Consider the following 13,311-nt stretch of genomic DNA (forward strand, 5'->3'; position numbering starts at 1 on the left):
CTTTCGTTTAAAGGCATTTTCACACACTGACTACCTTATACAGCGTATTTCATTAAACTGAAAACTGACAATATTATTGGCAATAATGTTGCTCCTGTTATCAAGTTTTTTTTAAAGATTTCCTATGGGGGGGGAGTTCCCATTTATAAGAAGTCCATATAAGTGAAGTGTATAGCATCTAGTTTTTCAGGGTTTTTAAGAAATACCAGATATTTTAATGTTTATAGGTGAAAATTTGAGCAAGGCAAACTTTTATAGCACTGCAGGAGTCACAAAGCTAAAAAAAAAGGTTCAGCAGTGTATCTATTCTGTATAGAGTTTAAGCTGCTTAGAATACTGATTCCAACTGGATCCAGTTTATCACCTTTGTCTCCTGTCTTCCGTCCTGTAAATCCAACTAGTGACGTGAATTTCCTTGGCTGAAAGTGTGAGAATGTATCCCATTTAGTCTTAACACATCAATCACTTTCTTAACACCAAATGTGGTGGAAGAAAAATTACTCACCAAGGGATAATTTGCTTTTTATCTGAAGAAGAATTTTGAATGAATCTGAAACCTGAGCAGATAATTAACTTGAAATAAAACCATAGTCTTATTTGGCTCCAGGCCACTCTTATCTTCAGCTTGTTCACTTTGTAATCTGAAGTTTCTACAGGATTTTCTTCTTGATTCTTCTTTTCTAATAAATATTTTGCAGGCATTCTTATTTTTTCAACAAGTAAAATGAGTAATTTCATTGCCCGATGCCTCAGAACATTTTCCAGTAAGATGGCGGCGTGCTCAGATGCAGCAGCCACTCTGGATCCAATCAGCAGTGCTTTTGTTCATCGTGTAGGTCTTCTTTGCGACTGCAAGTCACTGCTGGAAACTAAGTACATCAAGTAGTGCAAGACTATGCCATCAGCAAGTTGCACGATTGCGATGGAGCTGGACTTTTTGTGTACCATTGTTGTGTTATCAGCTGGACTTGTTGAATGAAGAAGGTGAGAGTGATTTTCTTGGATGTTTTTATTGTGATTCTGTTGGACATTGCTAATGTAGAATTCTGCAAGTCTGGTTCATTAGTGAGACCGATGGTTGCCTCAGTTGTGGTGAGGGCTAGGCTTAGACCGAGGCCGCTGTGTCACCTGTGGTAGTCTCCCCTGACTGTCTTGGATGTTGTTATTGTGATTGTAAGACTCTTTTGGACATTGGCAATGTAAACTACTGCAAATCTGGTTCCTGGTGAGGCGGACAGTGGGGGAGTTGCATTGCCTCGGTATGGTGGGGACTCGGTCTAGGCCAAGGCTGTGGTGTCACCTGTGGCAGTCGCCCAGGGAAGGAGGCACCGAGGTGGTGCTGTCCTCTGGTGTTTGCTCCATGGAAGAACAAGCTGGACCAGGACAACTTGCCATCAATCTAGTCATGCCACACAGGGTCTCTTTGTGACTGCATGTTTTTTTTCTGAAATCATAACAATATTTGCTGATTTTGCTATGTACTGTATGCTGTGGGTAATGTCTTTTGCACCTTGGCCCCAGGAGGATGCTGTTTTATTTGCTTATATTCATGAATTGTTGAATGATAATTAAATCATTCTGACACAGTGGTGTCAGGAAAACAACCTCTCCCTCAATCTCACAAAAACAAAGGAGCTGGTTGTGGACTACAGGAGGAATGGAGACAGACTAACCCCTATTGACATCAATGGATCTGGGGTTGAGAAGGTGAACAGCTTTAAGTTCTTCAGCATACACATCACCGAGGATCTCATGTGGTCTGTACATACTGACTGTGTAGTGAAAAAGGCACAGCAATGCTTCTTTCACCTCAGATGGTTGAGGAAGTTTGGTATGGGCCCCCAAATCCTAAGGACTTTCTACAGGGGCACAATTGAGAGCATCCTGACTGGCTGCATCACTGCCTGGTATGGGAACTGTACTTCCCTCAATCGCAGGACTCTGCAGAGAGTGGTACGGACAACCCAGTGCATCTGTAGATGTGAACTTCCCACTATTCAGGACATTTACAATGACAGGTGTATAAAAAGGGCCCGAAGGATCATTGGGGAACTGAGTCACACCAACGACAAACTGTTCCAGCTGCTACCATCTGGGAAATGATACTGCAGCATAAAAGCCAAGACCAACAGGCTCCGGGACAGGTACTTCCAGCAGGCCATCAGACTGATTAATTCATGCTGACAGAACTGTATTTCTATGTTATATTGACTGACTGTCCTGTTGTACATACCATTTACTATAAATTGCATGTGTCACATTTAGACAGAGATGTAACGTAAAGATGTTTACTCCTCATGTAAATGAAGGATGTAAGTAATAAAGTCGATTCAATTAAAAAATTTGAATTTGAACATATGGGGGTGATTGATAAGTTCGTGGCCTAAGGTAGAAGGAGATGAGTTATACAGCTGTCGTTACATGCACATGCAGTTCAACTCTGAGTGATTACGCAGAAAGTTTGAAGTTAATAACTCATTCGGGTGATCGATAAGGTTAGACCGCCTAAGGTGATTGCCTAAGGTAGAAGGAGATGAGTTATTAACTTAAAACTTTTTGAGTAATCACTCAAAGAGTTGAACTGCATGTGCATGTAACGAGAGCTGTATAACTCATCTCCCTCTACCTTAGGCCACGAACTTATCAATCACCCCAGCTGTGGACATTTTCTGGAGGTCTAAAATCTGTATGTTGCACGACCACTGGACTAAGTTTGTAAATGTAGGAGGGGACTATGTTGAAAAATAAATGTGCTAGGTTTTCTAAAATTGACTCCTACCTTAGGCCACGAACTTGTCAATCACCCCTTGTCCTTTAGTTTTGCGATGGAAATGAATCTGAAGTGAACCCAAGTCAGATATTCCTATCAGATGAAGACCGGTGCTATGACTCTAAATTCCCTATATTTTATTTTGACAGCTAGCAGAATATTGATTTTTGTTGTTGAGTGTGTGTCCTATGACCATGGGTCACACAGAAGATGGTGCTAGTGAAGAATGTGACCAAAGGCAACATCCTTCAGACCATTTAAAAGGCGACTTCTTTTACTACTACTACTTCTTTCCAATGTGATTCTGCTAGTATTGGAACCAGAGATTTACATGTTGATGGTGTGCTTTAGGGCCAGTTGAGCGATGCGGTGCTTCTGCTGTCTCCGAGGAGTTTCAGTGAGGTTTGGAGTGTAGTGGTGCGGCCTAGAGGCTTAGCATCCTGGAGACAGAGAGCAAGCCCATGCTCAACTCCATTTCAAACCAACCTCACTGATTAAAGTGGAGGGCAGGATTGAAATCAATGAGGAAGACGGTGGAAGGGGAGCCGGTGTCCAGCGCCGTCTGCCTACGTTTGACTGGTTAGTCTGTCACTCTCGCTCGCTGCTCCCGGAGGAAGGTGCTGGACTCTTGCTTTAACCGCCAGGGCTTGTGGATTCTGGTTCATGTTGTGATTTCTTTTTTTGGTTGCTGTTTTGTACGATTTTGTTCGGGGTGGACTGGCTCTGCAGCTGCAATCAACAAATGACATAGCGCTAAATTGAATTGAACTAAACATTCCTGGACTCTTATGTTGGTTTGATGTTTTATATTCTGTGTTTTTTTCACTCATTTTTTTGCCATTAGTTTTGCACATTGGGAGTTTGATGTTTTCTTTGCATGGATTCTGTGGCATTTCTTTGTTTCCTGGCTGTCTGTGGGAAGATGAATCCCAGGGTTGTATACTGCATGCACAGTTTGATAATAAAAGTACTTTGAATTTTTGACCCATTACCTATATTAGAGGAACTATTGAAATTCTGCTGTAGTATCCTAACTTTATAGAGTATAAAATGATTATGCATGTGCATCTGTCAGGAAGATAATCAGCTTACAAGCCCTTCCCACTACTTCACACTCCTTTCTGCAGTGCGAGAGTGTGATGAAAGAGGAAGAGTTACAGCCACCTGCTGCTGTTGCAGGATATTTATTTGTGAAAATGAGCAATAAATTTCCCAATGAATGTCAGCACATTTTCTGTAAATAAAAAAAGTAAATGATCCGCTTTGGCAGAACGGTTGAAATCTGGATGATATCATTCCTCATCAGAATTGTATCTCTGCAGATCCTTGTGATGTCCTTGGCATAGAAGGTTAATCAGGCTTCCAGAATGTTGAATGCATGCTCAGGTTTTCCTGGCATACACTGAAGGAACTAATTGTACCTTTAGATTTTTGAGTTCTGGTCAGACAGCCAAATAAAACGGAAGTTTTGATCTTTCAGGAATGAAAGAGGAACAGTGGGATGAATCTTTGCACCACATACTGCTTTGGAGTGTTCCTCATCCAGCTTTTTTTGGAAGAAGTTAATCTGAAGGTTCAGATTATAAAATCAAGTCCAGAAGTCCACTTATAACATTGCTTTAAGTTTTTATGGAGCAAAGCATGTGAAGTAAACTTTAACCAATGTTGTTGACATTTAAAGATGAGAATCCTACCTTGAGATATTCACAGAATTACAATCATCATTCAAGCAAAGTAACTTTGAGCCAAGTGTTGAAATTATTCCACTGCCCCCTAATCAAGGGAATGTTGAAAGGCCTCGATAGAGTGGATGTGGAAAGGATGTTTCCTATGGTGTGGAATTCAAGACCAGAGGACACGACCTTAGAAGAGAGGGGCTTCCTTTTAGAATGGAGATGATGAGGAATTTCTTTAGCCCGAAAGTAGTGAATCTGTGGAATTCATTGCCACAGATGACTGTTGAGGCCAATCATTGGGTATATATAAAGCAGAGGTGGATAGATTCTTGATTGATCAAGGCATGAAGGAATACAGGGGAAAAGCAGGAGATTGTGTCTGAGAGGCAAAATGGATCAGCCATGATGAAATGGCAGAGCAAACGCGATGGGGCAAGTGGCCTAATTCTGCTCCTATATCTTATAGTCGTATGATTCTGATTCTGATAATCCACTTAAGCTAGTGCTACAGTACATACAATATCCACTGTTCAGTTAACCATTTGCAATGTCCTTCCATACTAAAATCCAACTCTGATTGACAAACATTCTCTTCCTGTGTTAAGAATACCCAACCTGTAGCCACATGAATGAGCTCACATAATATTAATAAATTCAAAGTCCTATGAAGCAATACGTTTATTCCTACGAACGGCAGGACATGATTTCTCTCTTCACTTTTCATAATTGTCCTTAACAATATTTTGTGGTGTTTATGTTCATTATGATACTGTGGAGTTGTGGTTAACATCTTGAATGATTATTGTGAATTTTCTGACCTGTAAAAATGGTGACTTATAGGTGCCTGGACTGTATGTGTTGAACCCCCTTTGTAACTTGGGGAAGGCCTACAATAGTATAATATATGTACTACTTGAAGTTAAAGATTTTGAAAAATGTAAGTTATTAAATGTGAATAAATTTCACATTTATTCCTTGGAGTTAACCCCATTTTTAAAGTACTTAATTATGTCATAATTGAAGTTGACAGAATGAATTAAATCTTAGATTCAGGAAAAATCACTGGCATATGTCTCATTCATAATAGAGAGTGATGTATAGTGGATCCTGGTTAATTGGGTCATCAATTAATTGGGGCAGCCGCTTATTTGGGACAACTTTTAAAGAACAAAAACTAATCAGGAGAAATGCTGGGATTCCTTTCATTTATTTGGGACACTATGCTGCTTAATTGGGACAGGAGACTATTGCCAAGCAGTTTCTAACTAGTGTCAGTCACATGCACTGTTGGACACTACACGAAGAGTGAACGGTTTTCAAATAGTGTCAGTTGTGTGTGTTTGCATTCAAAAAGCAGTGATTTTTATCACTGATAGTTGGTGAGAAATAGCAGTAAGACAATTTGGAACAGTTTTGCTCATTGCGGTTTCAAGCATTCAGACTTGGAGATGCCAGAAACGCTGAGAGTAAAAGTGAAATAATTTCACTACTTCAAGTTAGGAGCTACAACAAATTGGAAGCTACCTATAATTATCTTGGATGTTACAATGAAAATGAAGATTTGGAGGATGCAATCATTAAAAGCGTTATATGCACTGGATGTCTGCGCTGATTTTGTTCATTTACAGTTGCTCAAAAGAAAATGGCAGCTGAATGAACTCTATTGATAACTATTGGGACTTAATACAATTTTATAGTACTGTTATAATATTGGTAGTGTCATAGTTTGTTCTGAATTTCATTTCAATGCATAAACCCTCTATCTTCTCTGGAATTTAGAAAGATGAGGGGGGATCTCATTGAAACCTTTCAAATGTTGAAACGCTTAGAAAAAGTAGATGTGGAAAGGATGTTTCCCATGGCAGGGGAGTCTAGGACAAGAGGGCACAGTCTCAGGATAGAGGGGCATCCATTTAAAACAGATGTGGAGAAATTTCTTTAGACAGAGGGTGGTGAATTTGTGGAATTTGATACAACAGGCAGCTGTGGAGGCCAGGTTGTTGGGTGTATTTAAGTCAGAGATTGATAGGTTCTTGATTGGACTTGGCATCAAAGGTTATGGGGGGAAGGTTGGGGAATGGAGTTGAGGAGGGGAAAATGGATCAGCCAAGACTGAATGGCAGAGCAGAATCCATGGGCCAAATGGCCTAATTCTGCTCTTATGTCTTATGGTCTTATAATTTGTCACTCAGTTTGTATTTTTATACCTCCTTAACCATATCAATGGAATGTCAGGTAATTGGGCAGCTGCTTAATTGGGCCAAAACATACTGGCCCTAATACGTCCCAATTAACTGGAATCCACTATTACAATTTGAATTGACAAAAAGAATCAAAGTGCATTGATTCTAGAAAAAGATCAAGAAAAGTAAACAGCTCATGTTTTCCTGTGTATATATTCTTATTTCAGACAAATTCATTATTCCACTGTACCAAAATAAGCCAATTCATCATCCACTATTTGTGGAAAGTTAATTTGATCCCTTGAGCTGTGCTTCACAGCAGACGGGCCATTATCTGAATCTTGTCTGCAGATGGTTCTGTCCTGCCTACCACAGTGAACAGTAGCAACACACACAAAATGCTGGAGGAACTCAGCAGACCAGGCAGCATCTATGGAGAAAAGAGCAGTCGATGTTTCAACCAAAACACTTCGGCAGGCCTGGAGAAAAAATGCTGAGGAGATTATATTTGAATGGGTGATCTTGTAGCAGAGTTGGAGGTTGTTAGGTATGATGTTGTGGGCATAACTGAGTTGTGGCTGAAAGATCATAGAAGGAGCTTAACAGCCAAGGATACACATTGCATCAAAAGTACAGGAAGGAAGACAGAAGGAGTGGTACAACTCTGTTAGTAAAAAAAATATTAAATCCTTGGAAAAAAGTGATATAGGATCAGAAGATGTAGGGTTCTTGTGGGTAGAGTTAAGAAACTGCAAGGGTAAAAAGACCCTGATGGGAGTGATAAGCAGCCTCCGAACAGTAGCCAGGATGTGGTCTGCAAGTTACAGTTGTAGATAGGAAAGGCATGTCAAAGGGCAATGTTGCGATACTCATGGAGAAATCCAATATGCAGGTAGATTGGGGTCGCTGCTGGATCCCAAAATTGTAGAATACCTACAAGATGGCTTTCTAGAACAGCTTGTGGTTGAGTCCATTAGGGTGATTGAGTATTGTGTAATGAACTGGTATGATTAGGGAGCTTAAGGTAATGGAACCCTTAGAAGCAGTGATAATAATATGATAGAGCATGGATAACTGCAGAACAACAAGTTTGGAGTCTCTTGGAGTATTTCAGAAGGTGAACGATAAATGCGTCTGAAAGAAGTAGTATTCTAATGGCAGGACGATGCAACTGTGACTGAAATGGGAAGTCAGGACAACATAAAAGCAAAAGACAGGGCATATAATAGAGCAAAAAATAGAGAGATATTAGAGGATTGGGAAGCTTTTAAAACCAACAGAAGGCAACTAAAAAAGCCATAAGGAAGGAAAAGATGATATATAAAGATAAGCTTGCCAATAGTATTAAATGATACCAAGAGTTGTTTTACATATATATATATATATATATATATATATATATATATATACACACACACACACACACACACACACACACACACACACACACACACACACACACACACACACACACACACACACACACACACACACACACACACACACACACACACACACACACACACACACACACACACACACGTGAGAGTAGGTATCAGACCACTGGAAAATCATGCTGGGGAGGTAGTAATTGAGCACAAAGAAATGGCTGATGAACTGAATAAGTATTTTGCATCAGTCTGAAAGACCCTAGCACTATGCCAGAAGTTTGAGAGTGTCAGGGGGCAGAAGTGAGTGGAAGTGCTGTTACTAGGGAGAAGATGCTTGGGAAACTGAAAGGCCTGAAGGTAGGTAAGTCACCTGGACCAGATGGTGTACACCCCAGGGCTCTGAAAATGGTGGCTGAAGAGATTGTGGAGACATTAGTAATGATCTTTCAACAGTCACTAAGTTCTGGCATAGTTCTGGAGGACCAGAAAATTGTAATGTCACTTCACTCCTCAAGAAAGGAGGGAGGCAGATCAAGTGTAATTATAGGCTAGTTTTCCTGACCTCAGTGGTTGGGAAGATGTTGAAATCAATTGTTAAGGATAAGATCTCAGGGTATTTAGAACATGATAAAATAAGCCAACGTCAGGAGAATCAATGGATGTTGAGTACTTGGATTTTCAGTAAGGCCTCTGACAATGTGCCTCACTTGAGGCTGCTTAACAAGATAAGAACCCATGATATTATAGGAAAGATACTAGAATACATAGAGGATTGGCTGATTGATAAGTGGCAAAGAGCGGGAATAAATGGAGCATTTTCTGCATGGCTGCCTAGTGGTACTGCTTCTTTTTAGGTTACATTTCAGTAATTTGTATGGCAGAATTGACGGCTTTGTGGCCAGGTTTGAGGATGATATGAAGATAGGTGGAGGGGCAGGTAGTGTTGAGGAAACAGTGAGGTTGCAGAGGAACTTAAACAGATTAGGAGAATGGGCAAAGAAATGGCAGGTGGACTACAGTGTTGGGAATACCATGTACTTTGGTAGAAGAAATAAACGCATAAGCCATTTTCTAAATGGATAGGAAATTCAAAAATCTGTGGTGCAAAAATACTGGGGAATCCTTGTACAAGTTTCCGTAAAGGTTAACTTGCAGCTTGATGTGAGGAATGCCATTAGCATTAGCATTCATTTTAAGAGGACTCGGGTATAAAACGAGGATGTAATGCTGTGGCCTTTCAGGGCATGGCAGAGGCCTCACTTGGAGTATTGTGAGCAGTTTTGGCCCATCTAAGAAAGAGTGTATTGACATTGGAGAGAGTTCAGAGGGGTTTCACAAGATTGATCTCAGGAACGATAGGTTATTGTATGAGGAATATTCGATGGTCCTGGACCTGCACTGGCTGTATTTTAGAAGAATGAAGAGGGAGCTCATTTAAAACTACCAAATGTTGAAAGGCCAAGAGCGATGTGGAGAGGATGTTGCCCATAATGGGGGTGTCCAGAGGGCACAGCTTAGAATTGGTTGCTTGTATATCTGTGGAATTAATTGCCACTGGCATGTGTGGAGGCCAGGTCATTGTGTGTATTTTTAGGTAGAGATTGATAGGTTTTTGATTAGTCAGAGCATGTAAGGTTTCTGGGAGAAGGCAGTAGAATGGGGTTGAGAGGGAAAATGGATCAGCCATTGATGGGGAAGACTCAATGGGCTGAATGGCTGTGGTGATAACATGTGTAAGAACGTGATTAGAGAGAGTTCTGAGCATGCGCAGAAATGCTAGAAAGATCTGGAAGCATGTTACAGGAAGATATGTGGTTGTTGCTGTTAAATAAAAGTTCTATTTCTTCCAGAATATGGTCTTTATTAGAAACCCGTGGTACGTATTAATATAAAGAACAGAACATGGTGTCAGAAGTCGGTCTGGAAAAATAATGTTACCTAACACGGGAGAATCGAAGATGATTGAAAAGAGTTCAAACTGTTTTGATGTTTGCTAGCAGTTTTACAAATGGAAGGGCTGCAACCGCCACCAACACTTCAATTGTCTGGGAATGTAGCTGAGAACTGGAGAAAATTTAAGCAACGTTTTGAAATCTATTTATTGGCGATCGGAGCGGATAGAAAGCGGGGAGAGAACGAAAGCTGCACTTCTACTCCACGTAATAGGTGACGACGCGATTCAGGTATATAACCATTTTACTTCTGAAAATGAAGATAATTTAAATCTAAAATCGATAATGGACAAATTTGAAGCATTTTGTATACTGAAGCATAATGTGATGTATGAGTGATACCAATTTTTCACATGTAAGCAGAGATCTGGTGCCTCTATTGATCAATATGTTACTGAGTTGAGACACCGTAGTAAAACATGCGAGTTTGGAGAACTGACAGACTCTCTCATTAAAGACAGAATTGTTCGTGGCATTCTGGATAATGGTCTGAGAGAAAGACTGTTAAGAGAACAAGGCTTAGAATTGGAAATAGTTTTGATGCTCTGCAAAGCTTTGGAAACAGTGACATTATAGGCTAAAGAGCTTTTCATTGAGAACTGCAATGTACATGCTGTGAGAAAGCGTGAACATATTAGAAAAAATAATAAAACAACAACAAAACTGACAGAGAGCAAGTCGTCATCTGAGAGAAGAAAGCTAGGTGATCGCTGTGGGCAGTAGCATCGGCCAGAATTGTCCAGCGTATGGGAAATGTGCAATGACTGCGGTAAGAGTAATCATTTTTCACGCTGGTGCAGAAGTAGAAAGAAAATGAAACAAGTAAATGCAGTGCTTGAAAATGAACTTGAGTTTTATATAGATGTGCTTTGTGAAAACAAATAAAGTGAGAATGACTGGACTATTCCATTGCAAGTGAACCAAAACAATATTCTGTTTAAACTTGATACTGGAGCACAAGTAAATGTTCTTGCAGATTCTGAGTTTAATGCATTAAAGCCAAGAAAAAGTTACATAAGACAAATATAAAAGTGACTGGGTATTCAGGTGCAGACATTCCAGTTAAAGGAACATGTGTGGCAAAAGTATCACACAAAAATATTCTGTACAGTCAATACTGGGTTTATCCGCCTGTGAGAGACTGAATTTGGTGAAAAGAGTGTTAGTCCTGGACAGTGATACAGAGTCAGAATACAGTGACTTGATGAAAGAGTATGAGGACTTGTTCAAAGGGCTTGGTTGTCTTCCAGGAGAGCACACAATTAAAATTGAGAACACAGTGCCACCTGTAGTACATCCATGTGGAAAAGTACCTTTTGCATTACATGGTCAACTGAAAACAGAGCTTGACAGAATGGAATGGCTAAGAGTAATAAAAAACATTGATGAACCAACTGAATGGGTCAATTCGCTTGTCATTGTTGATAAGAAAAATGGAGAACTGAGGATTTGCTTAGGTCCAAAAGACTTGAATCGAGCCATTAAAAGAGAGCATTTCAAATTGCCTACTCATGAAGAAATGATGTCACAGTTTGCTAATGCAAAGGACTTAACTAAATTAGATGCATCCTCTGGATTCTGGCAACTTAAACTAGATGAACCGAGTTCAAAGTTGTGCACCTTTAACACTCTTTTTGCCAGATACTGTTTTCTTCAGCTTCTGTTTGGAATTGCATCAGCTCCTGAAGTGTACCATAAAACCATTCACATGCTATATGTGCACATTGAGGGCCTGGATACATCCATGGATGACGATATTGTTTGGGGATCATCTAAACGAGCATGATGCAAGACTCAGACAAGTCTTAGAGGCAACACGCAAGGCAAACCTGAAGTTGAATAAAGACAAATGTCAGCTAGGAGTGACTGAACTTACCTTTGTGGGTGATATCAGCAATGGGGGTGTGCGTCCTGATCCATTGAAGGTTTCTGCTATTGAGAACATGCCAAGACCACAATGTAAAAAGGATGTTTGAAGGTTTATGGGAATGGTCAACTACACGGGAAAATTCATACCCAATCTTTCGGAACAGCTTGCTCCATTGAGGCAGCTAACAGAAAAGAAAAATGAATGGAGCTGGAATCATGAACAGGAGAAGGCATGGCAAAATCTCAGGAAAGTGCTCACTAAAGAACATGTGTTGAAATTCTATGAAGCTGAGGAACCCATCAAAATCTCATGTGATGTATCTCAAGCAGGCTTAGGGGCAGTATTACTCCACAAACATGGTAAGGAATGGCTAACAGTGGCATATGCATCTCGTTCATTATCTGATCCAGAGACAAGGTATGCCCAGATTGAAAAAGAATTGCTCAGCATTATGTTTGCTTGTGAGAGATTTCATCAGTTTGTGTCAGGGCAATCTATTGATATTGAAACTGATCATAACCCTCTGATTGCATTGTTTCACAAACCTTTAAGTGACTGTCCTTTGCAAATTCAGCGAATGATGATCAAATTGCAAAGATATGTAATAAATGTGTCATACACATGTGGAAAATTCATGTACAGGGCTGACATACTTTCCAGAGCTGTGGATCCAACAACAAAAGACAGTCACAGGGACGCTGTTGATGTTCAGGCATTTGTTGATATTATCATAGAGACTGTACCTGTTGCTCCCAAAAAGTTGGAACTGCTGCGTCTTAAGACCGAGAAGGACAAAATTTTCAGTCAGGTAATGCAAGTGGTGTTGGATGGATGGCCAGATAATAGGCAAGACTGTACCTCAGAAGTACAAGAAGTTTGGACCCACAGATCAGAACTTTCTGTTGTGGATGGGATATTGTACAATAGTAGCAGAATTGTGATTCCTAAAAGTCTCTGAAAAGAAATGCTTGGGAAAATTCATGAAGGCCACCTAGGTATTGAAAAATGTAAGAGAAGGGTGCGGGAAGTGATGTTCTGGCTCAGGATGAATCAAGAAAGTGCAGAATTGGTGTCTTCTTGTCAAATCTGTCTTAAATACCAACCTAGCAACCCTAAGGAGCCACTGCATCCACATCCTAGTCCTCAGAGACCTTATCAGAAGGTAGGCATTGATCTGTTTGTAACTGACAACAAAGATTATCTAATAATAACAGATTACTACTCATTGTATCCCGAAGTGTGTGGTCTGAGCAGAACAACTGCAGAGAATGTAATTACATGCATGAAAGCAGTTTTTTCCAGACATGGTGTACCTGATGACGTTTTCACAGACAATAGTCCACAATTCAATGGTGAATGTATGAGACATTTTGCTCATGAATGGGGCTTTGTTCATACAACATCTAGTCCATTTTTCCCTCAGTCCAATGGATTAGTTGAGAAGTCGGTAGGAATTATCAAGAAACTGA

At 40.2% G+C, this 13,311-nt stretch overlaps 1 protein-coding gene across 12 annotated transcripts in view; it reads left to right on the forward strand.

The window, feature by feature from the left end:
* b3galt1b (UDP-Gal:betaGlcNAc beta 1,3-galactosyltransferase, polypeptide 1b) overlaps positions 1–13,311 on the forward strand; it is a 194,330-nt gene that overhangs the window by 104,894 nt on the left and 76,125 nt on the right. For 2 of the 12 annotated variants that reach the window (XM_073047469.1, XM_073047468.1), the window contains exon 3: positions 9,871–10,203. The exons of the other annotated variants lie outside the window; for them this stretch is intronic. The gene's annotated coding sequence lies outside the window, so the exon portion shown is untranslated. The remainder of the gene's footprint in view (positions 1–9,870; positions 10,204–13,311) is intronic. 12 annotated transcript variants of the gene reach the window in all.

The sequence above is a fragment of the Hemitrygon akajei genome, chromosome 5 (genome assembly GCF_048418815.1).
Source record: "Hemitrygon akajei chromosome 5, sHemAka1.3, whole genome shotgun sequence".
In the NCBI taxonomy this organism is placed as follows: domain Eukaryota; kingdom Metazoa; phylum Chordata; class Chondrichthyes; order Myliobatiformes; family Dasyatidae; genus Hemitrygon; species Hemitrygon akajei.